This window comes from Podarcis bocagei (assembly GCF_964188305.1).
Source record: "Podarcis bocagei genome assembly, chromosome: W".
Lineage (NCBI taxonomy): Eukaryota > Metazoa > Chordata > Lepidosauria > Squamata > Lacertidae > Podarcis > Podarcis bocagei.
This window is the reverse complement of record NC_138131.1, coordinates 28591027-28605752: the sequence shown is the minus strand read 5'-3', so window position 1 is coordinate 28605752 and position 14726 is coordinate 28591027. Positions and strand designations below refer to the sequence as shown.

The 14726-nt window shown below is 41.9% G+C and overlaps 1 long non-coding RNA gene across 1 annotated transcript; it reads left to right on the top strand.

Moving 5' to 3' along the window:
* Nucleotides 1-6787: 6787 nt before the first annotated feature.
* Nucleotides 6788-13722, top strand: LOC308577911. Its single transcript, XR_014003765.1, has 4 exons — nucleotides 6788-6860; nucleotides 8538-8733; nucleotides 12724-12864; nucleotides 13627-13722. It is a non-coding gene; the product is annotated as an uncharacterized lncRNA (long non-coding RNA).
* The last annotated feature ends 1004 nt before the right edge of the window (nucleotides 13723-14726 follow it).

Sequence of the window (14726 nt, the reverse complement as noted above, 5' to 3'; positions counted from 1 at the left end):
GAAATAGTCCTTTAAAGCTTTTTGGGCCTTCTTTACGATCTCTTGATCTCTTAGCAGGTTGTCATTCATTTTCCATCTGAAGGAATCGGCAGTAGTAAATCTCATTTCCATTTTCAGAGCGTTGTGGTCGGAGCAAGTCTTTGGGCAGATTTCTACTCTTGTAGTCTTAGGTGCCAGCCCTCTAGTTGTCCAAATTTGGTCGATTCTTGTCCATGACAGGTGGGCCTCAGAAAAGAAGGTTCCTTCTTTGCCTAGGGGGTTTCTCGTCCTCCATAAATCAATCAAATCCATATTGTCGGTTAGTTCGAAGAAAGTTTTTGGTAGTCTTCCATCCTTGGTCAGGTTCTGGTTGTGTGACTTATCCATATAGGTAGAGACGACCCCATTCATGTCTCCCATCATAATAATATTAGAATAGTCCAGATAGTCCAGTAATGTCTCATGTAGCTTCTTGTAAAATTCTGATTTCCCCTCGTTTGGTGCGTAGATTCCTAATATCAAAACTTTTTCTCCTTGGATTTGTATTTCAATTGCCAGGATTCTTCCTTGTTCATCTTTAAACAAAAATTTTGGTGATAAATTCTCCTTTGCGTAGATCACCACGCCTCTCTTTTTAACTCTGTCTGATGAAATAAATTCTTGGCCTAGTCTTTTGTTTATTAACACCTTCCTATGGAGCCTGGTCACGTGGGTTTCTTGCAGACAGATTATGTCCAAATGTTCTTTCTTCAAAATATGAAAAATCCTTTTACGTTTTTCCGGGGAATTTGCGCCATTAATGTTCCAACTATACAGCTGTAGAGACATCCTGTATCAATCTGTTGTTGCTCTTTATGGGGCGTCTTCTTTTTTATCCAAATCCGAGGGTGCTGGCTCTTTTCCAGACTCTGGTGGAGGCCAAAGGGCTGCTACTCCTTTCTGCAGGTCTTCTCCGTGATCGTGTAGAAACTTCTGGCTGTCCTCTTTCGTTTTGATTTTAATCTTCTTTCCTTTGTAGTTGAATGATAGGCCTTGTGGAAACTCCCACCTGTAAGGTATTCCGTTGCCTCTCAGAAGTCCAGCTAAGTCAGTGTAGTTAGATCTGAGATCCAGTAGTTGTTTAGGGATATCCTTGTAGATTTGTGCTCTTCTGTCCTGGATCTCAAGTGCTTTATTGAAATGTAGGTCAAGAAGTTTGTCTCTCTCCTGCTTGGTCCTTAAAATGATCAAGCAATCTCTAGGCCTGTCTTTCCTGGCAACTCTTCCCAGTCTGAATGCAGTTGTTATTTTAAAATCTGTATCTTCCTTTATACCCCAGAATTTAGAGAATTCTGCTGTAAAAAAACCAGTCAAATCCTCTTTCTCAATCTCTGGGATAGAGCGTAATCTTAAATTGTTTTCCCTGTTTCTCAGTTCCACCATAGACAGGTAGGCCTGCTGGTCGCTGATATGTTTATGTAGCGGCCTTACCTCTCCTTTCAGTTCATCCACTTTCTGAATTGCTTGACCTGCTTTTTCATTCGCAGCCTCGGCCAATTTCCGATTTTCAGATGTAACGTCTTTTAAGTTCCCAATGTCTTGTGAATGCTTAGCCACCTGTTCAGAAAGTTTAGTAATTGAAGATGTGGCTAAGTCAATTTTTGCTGTTTGGTCATCAACCTTTTTATTCAAAATTGCAAATTGTTGTAGCATTTCCTCTAAAAGAGTGCCAGATCCCCCTGCTGCCATGTCCTCAGTTGTTGGCTGTTCAGCTTCCTTAGATGGAGCTGTTGTTGAGGGTACAGCTCCCTGTAAAACAGCAGGGACTGAAGATCTGCGAGCCTGAGAAGTCAGAGTTGTTTGTACAAATTGGCCTTTCCCTGCTTTCGACGCAGCTCTTGTTTTTGGTGGGCCACTCATTCCACACCTGTCTTTGGATTCAAGGTCAAGCTGTCAAATGTTCCATGGGAAAGACAGGCCTCAAAGTAGATAACCAAACCACAGAGAGTCAAAACAAAGTTGGTTCTCAGGAATTTGTAAATCCCAAACTCCACTAGAGGGAGTATTGTTGCAGTTCAGGAAAGAAGAAACAAAGTTTCAGTCGCCATTAAAGTTCCTGCAGTTGAATAAATTAACAATAGTCCTTAAAGAAAACTTTTTTCCAGTGGCAGAGCCCTTTCAATATTGCCACAATAGTCTATCTGAAGGTGCAAGATACAGTTATTTAATTGTATCCTCCAATGATGCCTCTATGTATCCATTTCGACTTTGTATATGTATCCGCAAAACAGCCTTTTCCCCCCTGCAAGCCCGGGACTGGGGTTTTTAAAGTTTTTAAGTCCACTAAAGGAGAAGGTCTCCGAGTAAAATCAACACAATAGCAGAGAAAAAAAAAGAAGGCTTGCCTTTCCCTTCAGTTGCTAGCTCCACCAGACGCATGATACTTCCCGTTTTAAAATCCCTTTCTATTGCTTCCAGCTTGTCAGTTCCTTTGCCTTTGATCACTAAGCACTACCGGGAGACGGACTTCCTTTTTCTCGTCTCCCGCTTTCAGCCAAATTTTCAATTTACAGTCCCGAATTAATACTCTTCTTACTCACGAGTAGATGATTTAGAGTCCAATACTTAAGGAAGAAAGGTCGGCGCTCATCAGCAACAGCCGCGCGGCTTCACTCCCGCAGAAAGAGCGATGAATCCACAGCACCGCTTCCCCTCCGCGCTTCCGGAGCCCCTTACGGGGTCCCTTCTTCGTTTTGGGGGTCGCTCTGGGTGCCCGCCGGATCCCACGCCCACGAGCTCGCTCTGCTCGTGGTTTATCTTAATGGGTCGTCGCTTTGCCGCAGCGAACGACCCTTTCCTGCGGAGCCCCTCTTCGCAGCGCAAAGAGGACCGCCATTACTTGTTTCGCGCCGCCTCCGGAAGTCCTCTGCCGCCGCCAGCCTTTGGAAGGCTGCTCTGAAGCCTGGCGGTGGGGTGGAGAAACCTCCTCCCGCCGCCAGGCTTCGGAAGGATGCTCCGAAGCCTGGCGGCGGGAGGAGGTCTCTCCGCCCCACCGCCAGCCTTCAGAAGGCTGCTCCGAAGCCTGGCGGCGGGAGGAGGTCTCTCCGCCCCACCGCCAGCCTTCGGAAGGCTGCTCCGAAGCCTGGCGGTGGGGCGGAGAGACCTCCTCCCGCCGCCAGGCTTCGGAAGGCTCTCCGAAGGCTGGCGGTGGGAGGAGGGTTTTCCTTCCCACCGCCAACATTCAGAATGCTGTTCTGAATGTTGGCGGTGGGGAGGAAAAACCCTCCTCCCACCGCAAGCCCCGGGAACAGAGGAGAAGCGCTGCGCCCCTTCCCCTCTGTTCCCGTATCTGTCCTGAAGGCTTGCGGTGGGGAGAAAAGCCCTTCTCCGCACCGCCAGCCTTGAAAGCGGTTTCCATAGGAACGCATTAATTGATTTTCAATGCATTCCTATGGGAAACGGTGCTTCGCAAGACGAAAAACTCGCAAGAAGAAAAAACTTGCGGAATGAATTAATTTCGTCTTGCGAGGCACCACTGTATTATCAAATGCCTTCTCCGCATCTACAAACATTAGTATAGCTTGTTTCTCATTCCTAGCAGACAGATATTACAAAACATTTATTATATTTCTCACATTATGTTTCATCTGCCTGCCTGGAAGAAACCCTGCTTGATCATCGTGAATAAATTCTCTCAATACCTTTTTTAATCTTTTTGCTAATATTCCAGCAAAAATCTTATAGTCTGTGTTTAACAATGAGATCGTGTGTTAAATCAGAATCTTGCTTGGGAATAAGTATGATGAAGGCTTCTTTCCAAGTTTCCAGAATATCTTTTTCCTTCAAAATATTATTCATAACTTCTTTCAGTGGTACCGTCAGGGTGTGCCTCAATTCTTTGTAATAACTGGCTGTAAATCCATCTGGTCCTGGAGCCTTTCCTTTTTTCAATTCTTTTATGACCTCTATTATTTCCTCATTCTCAATTGGGGCATTCAGTCTGTCTTTCTTTTCTGTCGGGATCTTTTGCACCTTTTTTTCTTTTAAATATCTTTCTATTCTCTTCAAATTGTTCTTTTCTCTGTTGCTGTACAAATGATTATAAAAGTCCAAGAATCCTTTTCTAATGCCTTTCGGGTTCTCAATCTCTTCTCCATCCACAATAATTTTGTTGATTATGTTTTGTTCCTTTCTTTTCTTAATTTGCCACGCGAGCCATTTACCTGACTTATTGGCATTGTCCATAAAATATTCCATCAACTTCTTTTGCGCCTCTTGTATGATTTTTTGATCACCCAAGAGGTAATCGTTAATTCTCCATCTAAATGATCTTTCTTCATAACCTTTAATTTCCAATTTTATTGGACTGTGGTCTGAAATTACTCTTGGCTGAATTTCAATTTGCCGAATTCTTGGAGTTAGTTCATTCGAGACCCAAATTTGATCTATTCTTGACATTGACTGATTTGGTTCCGAATAAAATGTAAACTGTTTCTCCAGTGGATGTCTAAGTCTCCAAACATCAATTAGATTACAGTTTTTCGTCATTGAAAAGAAAGTCTTGGGTAGTTTTCCTTCTTTGCTAACCTGAAATTGTTCTTAACCTGAACTTTAGCTAATGGGGCCTCCTGCTGCCATTGAGCCGCCAGAGCACAATTTCTGTTCTCATCCTGAAGCAAAGTTCTTAACCTGAAGCACGATTTCTGGGTTAGCGGAGTGTATAACCTGAAGTCTATGTAAAACGAGGTACCACTGTATATATTTAAAAATTGCATCCAATTTTGACAGTGTTATTACAAACCACTTCATTCAGCCCTGCAACATCTTGCGAAGCAGCGATATACTAATATGCATCTGTTATTATGTGACATTGGTCAAGGCTTTCTGGGAAATAATATATGATGAGTTTAAAGAAAATGTTTGAAAATACATTTGTCAAAAAAGCCAGAAGCCTTCTCACTAGGTATAAGACTTCTTATGTCTGCAACGACGGCAGCAAGAATGCAACTAGCCCAATGGGGCTTAAATTGGATTGTTATGAATGAAAAAAATTAGTAAAAAAATATTTCAAAAGAGAATGCTACTTGCCCAATTAATGGGGCTTAGATCAGGTTATTCATGAAAGAAATGATAAAAAAATATTTAAAAGAAGAGAGAATGCTACTAGCCCAATTAATGTGGCTTATATTTGATTGTTATTAATGAAAAAATTAATAAAAAATAATTTAAAAAGAGAATGCCACTAGCCCAATTAATGGGGCTCATATGGGATTGTTATTAATGAAAAAATTAATGAAAAAATAATTTACAAAGAGAATGCCACTTGCCCAATTAATAGGGCTTAAATCAGATTGCTATGAATGAAAATAATAAATTCTTTAAAAGAAGAAGAGAGAACGCTACTAACCCAATTAATGGGGCTTCTAATGGATTGTGATTAATGAAAAATTAATAAAACATTATTTAACAGAAGAAGAGAGAACGCTACTAGCCCAATTAATGGGGCTTATATTGGATTGTTATCATTATCATTATTTTTCCAGGCCTTCCCATCTAGAGCCCAGAAACTCTGTAACAGTTACCTTCTCAAAGTGATGAATCGCCAGCCAGATTTCCCCTTGCGCATTGAACACACAGCCGAGGTTACTCCATGCCACAGCAAAGTTGGGTTGGGTCTCGATGGCTTTCAGGTAGCAGGCCTTGGGAGGGTCGAGAGGTAGGTAGGTACAGGGGGAAGGGGGTATTTGCACAAAAGAAAAGCAAGAGAAAAGTCCCAGTTAGCAGAGGCTTGACAACCATATGTCAGGAGTGCTCTGATGGTGTTTCCTGCTTGGCAGAGGGTTGGACTCGATGGCCCTTGTGGTCTATTCCAGCTGTATGATTCTATGATTCTACTTTAAATTTAACCATTACAGGTGGGTTTTTTTAAAAAAATTAATCCTGCTAATGTATTAACCTGTGTGCACTGCTTTTGTCAATATGCAATAAACGTTTCCCATTCTTTTTTATATTAAAACTGGAGGCATTTTTTCAGCTGCAATGGGCCTCCGGTGTCCTGTTAGTACCATTAGTTGGTACCATTTCTCGTACAGTTGATATTCCTTGCATAGATAGATTAGATAGATGATAGATAGTTAGAGTAGATTAGATTAGATTAGATTAGATAGATAGATTAGGTAGGTAGATTAGATAGATACATATATAAGAAAGGTTGGTAGATGGATAGATAGATTAGTTAGATTGATTGATTGAGTAGGTAGATAGATTCAGGCATGGCCAAACCTGGCCCTCCAGCTGTTTTGGGACTACAACTCACATTGTCCCTGACCACTGGTCCTGTTAGGTAGGGATGATGGGGGTTGGAAGGCCAAGTTGGGCCACACCTGGATTAGATGGTAGGTAGGTAGATAGATTTGATAGATAGGGTAGGTAGATAGATAGATAGATAGATAGATAAGATAGGTAGGCAAGTAGATAGATAATAAGATAAAGTCGGTAGATCGATAAGGTAGGAAGGTAGGTAGGAGGCAGCCTAGGTCAAAGTTGACCCACTTATTTAAAAGTAACCATGCTGTTATACAGTGGTACCTCTGGATGCGAACGGGATCCGTTCCGGGGCCCCGTTCGCATCCTGAAGCGAACATGCTCGGGTCACAATTTGCTGCTTCCGTAGATGCGTGTGGCATCATTTTGAGTGTCTGCACGTGCGCAAGCTGCAGAACCCGGAAGTAACGCGCTCTGTTACTTCTAGGTCGCCACGGAGCACAACCCGAAAATGCTTAACCCGCAGCTACTTCAACCTGAGGTATGACTGTATTAGTAACAAAAACCCTGGACCCCAACTTCCTGGATGCTTACATTAATCTGGGGAACGTCTTGAAGGAGGCGCGTATATTTGACAGGTAAGCAAATAGGCATAGAGCTTATATTCTCTTTTTTATATAAATGTTTTTTATTGGTTTTGCGTATAATCACATTACGTCTTATATTCTCAGTTTAGTGGTTGCACCCATACCCAAACTAACTCCCATTGTTGCCTAGAGGGTTGATTTTATTTAAAGCAAATTGATTTAAATCCCAAATCCATAAGACTTGATTTAAATCCCCCTTTTACCGGAAGGTTCAGCCTTGCTGGCATCCTCTTAATATTGACAATCGGAGGCAGGTTTCCTTTTTGGAATCCTAACTTCAGAGTCTTTTCTACAGTTATATCAAAATGATTTGGTTCTGCTATATACAGCCCGATTGTGACGAAATGATGGTGAGTTTTAATAAGTGAACACTTTTTATTTGAACAACTTTTCTGCTGCACTTGATTGGAAGGAGAAAAGAAACATTTCCTTCATAACAATTTAAGCAATTTATTTCACTAAAACAGTAACATGGTAGCATATGTATCCATGTTGCTTAACTGATGTGCTGAAACATTTTTTCCCCAAGAAAAACTTGGACTGAGTTTTCGCACACATGAAAAACTTAAAACAAATAATTCTTCCCCGAATTATTTATTTATTTATTTATTTATTTCTACCCCGCTCTCACTGGCCAGGGCCGGGCTCAGGGCGGCTAACACCAAATATAAATTACAATAAAATAGAATAGAAAAAAACCCCAGTTAATTAAAATACAGCTTAAAATGCAGCCTCATCAAGACTACAAAGGGAGGAAACATCAGCTATTCACCCAAGCCAGCTATCCATGCTGGTGCTACATGGGCCAGCAAAAAAAGCCACGGGAAAATTTATATACCAAATCCCATATAGGGTGTCAGAGTGAGTCTAAGCATAGAGCGAGTTAAAATAATCAAGCCTGGAGGTGACTATCGCATGGATCACTGGCCAGATCAGGGCGAGAAAGGTAAGGAACCAATTCCTTAATACGGCGGAGGTGGAAAAATGCCACCTTTGCTGTGGCTGCAACCTGTGCCTCCATGGAAAGAGAGGCATCGAAGGTTACACCCAAGCTCTTGACAGAAGGCTCTGGCACTAATTGCGCCCCCACAAGAGATGGGAGTTGGCCCCCCAACCCCATGTTGTCCTGACCCAGCCAGAGGACCTCTGTCTTCGAAGGATTTAACTTCAACTGGCTCCCACGCAGCCACCCAGCCACGGCTTCCAAGCATCTGGTCAGTGTGTCTGGGGCCGAGTCCATTGACAGATAAAGTTGGGTGTCATCAGCATATTGACGACAACTCAGCCCTAAACTCCGGACAATCTGGGCAAGGGGGCGCATAAAGATATTGAAAAGCATCTGGGAAAGGATTGTGCCCTGCGGCACTCCACACAACAAGGAGTGCCGCAGCGACAACTCCCTCCCTAGCGCCACCCTCTGTCCCCGACCTGAGATAAAGGAGCACAGCCATTGTCTGACTGTGCCCTGAATCCCCACGTTGGCAAGGCGGTGGTCCAAAAGTTTGTGATCGACCATGTCGAAGGCCGCTAACAAATCTAAAAGAATCAGCAGTCCCGGCCCGCCTCGATCCTCTTAATCGTCCTCCCAAAGCATTTTATTTTTTAAAAAACAGATTTTTATCCACCCTGGTGACAATGAAACTGAACCAGTCCTTGATCTCATTTCAGAGCCGTTGCAGCCTACCTACGGGCCCTGAGCCTGAGTCCCAACCACGCTGTTGTCCACGGCAACCTGGCATGTGTGTATTACGAACAGGGGCTGATCGATCTGGCAATCGATACCTACAAGAGGGCCATTGAGCTCCAGCCCCACTTCCCTGACGCCTACTGCAACCTGGCCAACGCGCTGAAAGAGAAAGGCAGCGTAAGAAACTGGTCCCTTTTGCCTTGGGGTGGGGGGAACATCTATATAAAAGATGTTTTATAGATGGTACTTAACACCTGCCAAAATAGCTAAAATGTATAAAACAAAAAAACTGTGCTGGAGGTGCAGTAATGTGGCATCTGAATATAGACTGCATTTTTAATCAAGGCATATATTGGCTTATATCTTGATCAGGTTCCTAAATTAAATGGGCTTAGATTTTCAAATGTTTCATGCCAGCTGTTTAGAGAACCTTGGCAATGTTTTTCTCCTAGACAAGGGGCCCCTTGATTTATAGCAGAAAACAATTCTCAAAGTCGTAAAAGCTGGAATTACAGACTGAGAGTGAGGACACTGACCCTACATGTTACAGAAGATAAAAAAGGCAGAGATAAACATAATTAAGAGTTGGTAAATAGTAAAATAAAACCGTTAAACTTGAGCCACAGGACAAAAGGCCAAGAGCACATGGAAACAAAGCAACTGGCTGGAGAAGGGGGGGAGTGTAAACAGGGGAAGAGGCTTTTTTCCTATTTTATTTTGAGGCTGTAAACTGTTCCTTCCTTTTTACTTTGAGGAAGTTTATCCTTCTAAAAAGCTATCTATGATAATGTATGAAATATGCTGGCTTAAATGTAATTATGCAAAGGATTTAAGAAATGCTAGATTCTTATTTCATATAGTTGTAAGAGTTGTATTTATCCTGAAATTAAGTCAGCCACCAGCCTAGCCCCCCTGCCAGACAGGAGACGCCAATCGAGCACTCATGACAAATGGTTGTCAGGCCTTTGTTTAAAGACCTCCAAAAGGAGATATTTCATTGATGATGCATGAGAATATGAACCCAAGGTCTCTGACATCTGTTCAAGATAAAAATTTAAAATTATTAACCATCTGTTTTGGAGGGCAAGGAAGGCAAGAGGTGAGCTGGTAATTAAGATTCCTTGTTGAGACACATGTAAGATATATTACTACTTATTTGTCATTTATAGATGTAACAATATATAGCTCTTTGTGTTCCATATAAGGACAGGAGGATATGGGTGTATCTTTTAGGATTGGTTATAGCAATCAGCCAATAGAAATTTCAACCAGGCTGATTGAACAGAGGCAGCCACAGGAGGAGCAAAGGGGGCTGGATTAAGGGAATATAAGTGCTGGCCATAATGGCAGGAGGCCAGGCCAGAGCTTGGTAACCATATACCACTGTGCCTCTCATTTATTTGTCTGACAAATAAATTATTATTTTAATTTCTCTGTTGCTGCGTTGAATATTTCATTCCAGCTAAGCGTTAACCACAAGCAGGGTGCTACAGTAAAGAAGAAGGGACACTTATACATTTCTGGTGGGCCTGTGAAAAAAAAATACAGAAACTTTCCTATTAGGCAGTGGTGTCCAAACTTTTTTCAAAGAGGGCCAGATTTGATGAAGTGAAGGGCCATAAGGGCCGACCAAAGTTGTTTACTTTTTTTAAGGATTGAAGTTGTTGAGCTCTTTTCTTAGGGTTTAAATTGTTGAACTTTTTTTAGGATTGAAGTTGTTTAGCTTTTTCTTAGGCTTTTACCCCATGCTGAATTGGCCAGATTAACAGAGACAATTAGGGCACAACCCAGACAAGAATTCCAAAAGGAATGGGGAAAATGCAGAGAATACTTTACCAAACAGTGCCCCAAAATATACACTTGGACTTGTTTCAATTAATTTCTACAGGAGACTTTGTGGTTTAAGTCATAATTAGGAAAAATTGTAATAATCCCATACAAAAGAAATAGTATACAAGAGGTAAATAAGGCGGCCATTTAACAGAATAAAGTCTTTTATTTTTATGTTATGTTTTCTTTGTGTAAGGGGATAGGAGTTTAATTTTGATAATTAGTCAATGGTGGTGGGTCTGTTTGTATGTATGAGTTGTTGTGGACTATGTTATAAATAAAATAAAAATTAAAAAAAGAAAATGAAACCGGTCCCTTTTGCTTTCTGTATGTCAGAGGGTTTGCTGAAAAAAGCCTTCCGGATGATGGTGACCTCGAAATTGGGCTCTTTGGGGGGGGGGATTTGGGGTACAGAACCTAGAAGAAGTCCTCTTTTATTTTTTCCTTTGTCATATCGTCACATACAACTTTGCTCATACCAAGCGTCGACTCCCCTCCCCCCTCCCCCGCTCCCACTCCCTGGCTTTCTTAAGCAGTCACGATCCTCTTAGCATTTCTATATCACCCTTTAAAAATTGTCCAGTAGCACCTGATGATGATGATAATAATAATAATAATAATAATAATAATAATAATAATAATAATAATAATAATAATAATAATAATAAAAAATTTATACCCCGCCTATCTGGCTGGGTTTCCCCAGCCACTCTTGGCGACAAAATATTAAAATACAATAGTCCGTCAAACATTAAAAGCTTCCCTAAACAGGGCTTGCTAAACTTGGCTTCTTCTTGGTATAATTTTTTTGTATGCAGGTCCACTTCTTCAGATACAAAAGCTTCTACCAAGACCAAACTGAGTTGGTCTGCAATGTGCTACTGGACAATTTATATATTTTTTATATATTTCAACTGTGTTAGACCACCACAGCTGCCTACCTGAACATATATCGCCCTATTTACCTTCTTACTCTACTTAAAACAATTTACTTTAGCATTTGTAAATCACTTTCAAAAATTAGCCTCTGGTTTTTTTAATAACAGTATATTTAAAGATCTTTTTCAATTCTTTGTAAATCATATCCCAGTAGACTTTGACTTTAGTGCACATCCACCACCTATGGACGAAATTCCCTTCCTTCTCCTTGCATTTCTAGCGTGCCTTATCTTGAGTTATATATATTTTAGCAAGTTTAGTCGGCGTCAAATACCACCTATACGTCACCTTCATTAAATTTTTAATTAGTGCTGTACATTCAATAAATTGTTTTTGCCCATAATCTTTCCCACTTATCTAATTCAATGTTATGACCAAAATCTTGAGCCCATTTAATCATAACCGACTTAACTTCTTCATCCTTTGTATGCCATTCTTATATGTTTTTGGCAATGATTTTCTTTTACTATCTAGCAACTCTGTCTCTTAATTTTGATTTAGTATGACCAAAACCATTTCCCTTACTGTCTTCCTTAAATACATCTTGCAAAAGACGGTAAGTGTGCGGGAAAGAGAGTTTGAATCGGATTAGTCTGCTCTTGTATTTATGTTCCCCTAAACCAAGCATGTCCAAAGTCCACTTTGGGGGCCTTCCACCCATCTCTCCTAGATCTCAAAATGCATTGGTTTTGTCATATTTCCTGCTATCCTGCCAAAGAATTTAAATTTTCCCAATGTTCTTTTAGACCAGGCATGTCCAAAGTCCAGTTCAGGGGCCTAATCTGGCCCTCTGGTCGATTTAATCCGGCCCTCGTGGCGGTTTATTTACTAGGGCAAAACTTCCCCCCAAAAAGCTCAAGAACTTTAATCCTAAAAAAAGGTCAGCACCTCTGGGGTCAAATCCTTAAAAAAGGCTCAACAATTGTGGGGTTTTACTGTTAATATGCTTCTTCTTAATTGCATTTCACTATTAATATACTTCTTAATTGTATTTCAGTTCAACAATGACTTTGATAAAATACATCTTTTGTGACGTGCAGAAGGCTTGAGTTACCTATGAGGTGCAACAGTTACCATATAGCATATATTCAATATAAAAAACAGCAACAATTGGTTGTTGACAAAGGACAGCTGGCATATATATATAAAAGATATTAACTGATATGCATGCCATTCCAGATATAGCTATATAATCTCTACTGTTGGTAAGAGAAGAACTTTGGAGCAGGCATTTTCAAAAAAAGAGTTTTTTATGAACCGCTCTAATACCAAGTTACCGTCAGGAGCTGAGGGGCCGTATCAAACCTCAATCCAGCCATCACATCACAGAGCAGCCTTTTGGGCTCCTGTGAAAGACATACTAATATTCGTGTAAAAACTCTGTTTTGTGTTTCGAAGGTTGCCGAAGCCGAGGAATGCTACAATACAGCTCTCCGTTTATGTCCGACTCACGCGGATTCTCTTAATAACCTGGCGAACATCAAGCGAGAACAAGGGAATATCGAGGAGGCTGTCCGCCTCTACCGGAAAGCTCTTGAGGTACGTGCGTGGAGAATTACAACAATTAAATTGACATATAAGGGTTAGGCATGCGTACCCTGGACTCCTAGTCTGGGTCTTTTTAAAAATCGCCGATCAAATTTTTCTTGATCAATAACGGAAATAATGGTGAAGAAGTGAAAGTGAAGTAGCATTTTGAGGCTCGACAAAGCATGGTCCGATAAGTCCCTTTTGGAAGGAAGAGGGTCTGTCCCCCTTTTTATATTCCTAGGCCTCCTGGAATGACCAAAAATCTGCTTTTTCATCAGAAGAACAATGCAAGGTGTTAAGGAACGGTACAGAAATTGAAATAAAAGCTGGGCACATGCTGTTCTCTGTGTCGGCTGAGCTTGATCCCCTGACAGTCTTATTTTCTAACAGTATTTCCTATGCGTACGAAAAAGGCAGTTCATAGGCCCATTATTATTATTATTATTATTATTATTATTATTATTATTATTATCATCATTACCACAAATCATTCCAAACGGTGATTTATTTTGCAGCCAGCCCCTGCCACATTTGAGCATCAAAGAGGGGCTCTTTAAAATATGGCATTGGTCATTTGACAGTCTGATCTCCCAACAGTATTTCCTATGCATGCTAAAAAGGCAGTCCATAGGTTCCTCCTCCTCCTTAATTTTTGCAAGTCAATCCAAATGAGGATTTATTTCACGCCCACAACCTATGAGCCTCAAAGAGCAGCCTCCGTCTCTTTAGAATGCTTCTCAGGGAAACTAAGAGTGAGCTTCTTCCCCGCAGGTCTTCCCGGAGTTTGCAGCTGCGCATTCAAATTTAGCCAGTGTTTTGCAACAGCAGGGGAAGCTCCAGGAGGCCCTCATGCACTACAAGGAGGCCATCAGGTGAGCTTCCAAAGCCATGGGGAAAATAGATTGAAAGAGCTCCTCCTTACTGTATTTTAATCTTTTGCTGGAAGCCGCCCAGAGTGGCTGGGTATAAATAATAAATTATTGTTGCTGTTGTTAATAATTATTATTACTCCTCATGCGCTGGTCTGGTGCCTGTGGGAAAGCTCTCCTCTTGTGGATAAAGCACTTTCTCTTTTTCTTTTAGGTTTTTTATTTTTTTATTTTTATTTTTATTTTATTTTTTGTCCCTTGAAGGACAGCCAAATTTAAATAACAATTCGACACACAGCTGCGAGGCATTTGCGAGCTTTTTTGCGGAGAAGGTCCTGTTGCTCCGCCATGACCTCCCTGCCAATTTGGATACAATAAAGGAACTGGAGGCCCCTCGACTGTCCTCGGGTCCAGTATTGGACCACTTTGACCGGATATCCCCAGCCGATGTGGACAGACTCCTCCGAGCTGGAAAGCCCACCACCTGTCCTCTTGACCCGTGCCCGTCCTGGCTGATTAGAGCGTGCCCAGACGAGGTGCGGGCCCCCCTGGGGGATATCATCAATTTGTCCCTTGGCACTGGGATATTCCCAGGGGAACTGAAGGAGGCAGTGGTGTGTCTGCTCTTAAAGAAAACATCATTAGATCCTTTAGATCTATCCAATTACCGCCCGGTTTTGAATCTTCCATTCCTGGGTAAGGTGATTGAGAGAGCGGTTGCTGAACAGCTTGGTAGGTTTCTGGATGAAACATCTGCTCTCGATCCATTCCAGTCCGGCTTCCGCGCTGGTCATGGGACCGAGACGGCTCTGGTCGCCCTAACAGATGATCTCCGCAGGCAGCTGGATCGAGGCGGGTCGGGGCTGCTGATTCTTCTAGACCTGTCAGCAGCCTTCGACATGGTCGATCACGAACTTCTGGACCACCGCCTTGCCGACGTGGGGATCCAGGGCACAGTCCTTCAATGGCTGCGCTCGTTTCTCTCCGGTCGGGGACAGAGGG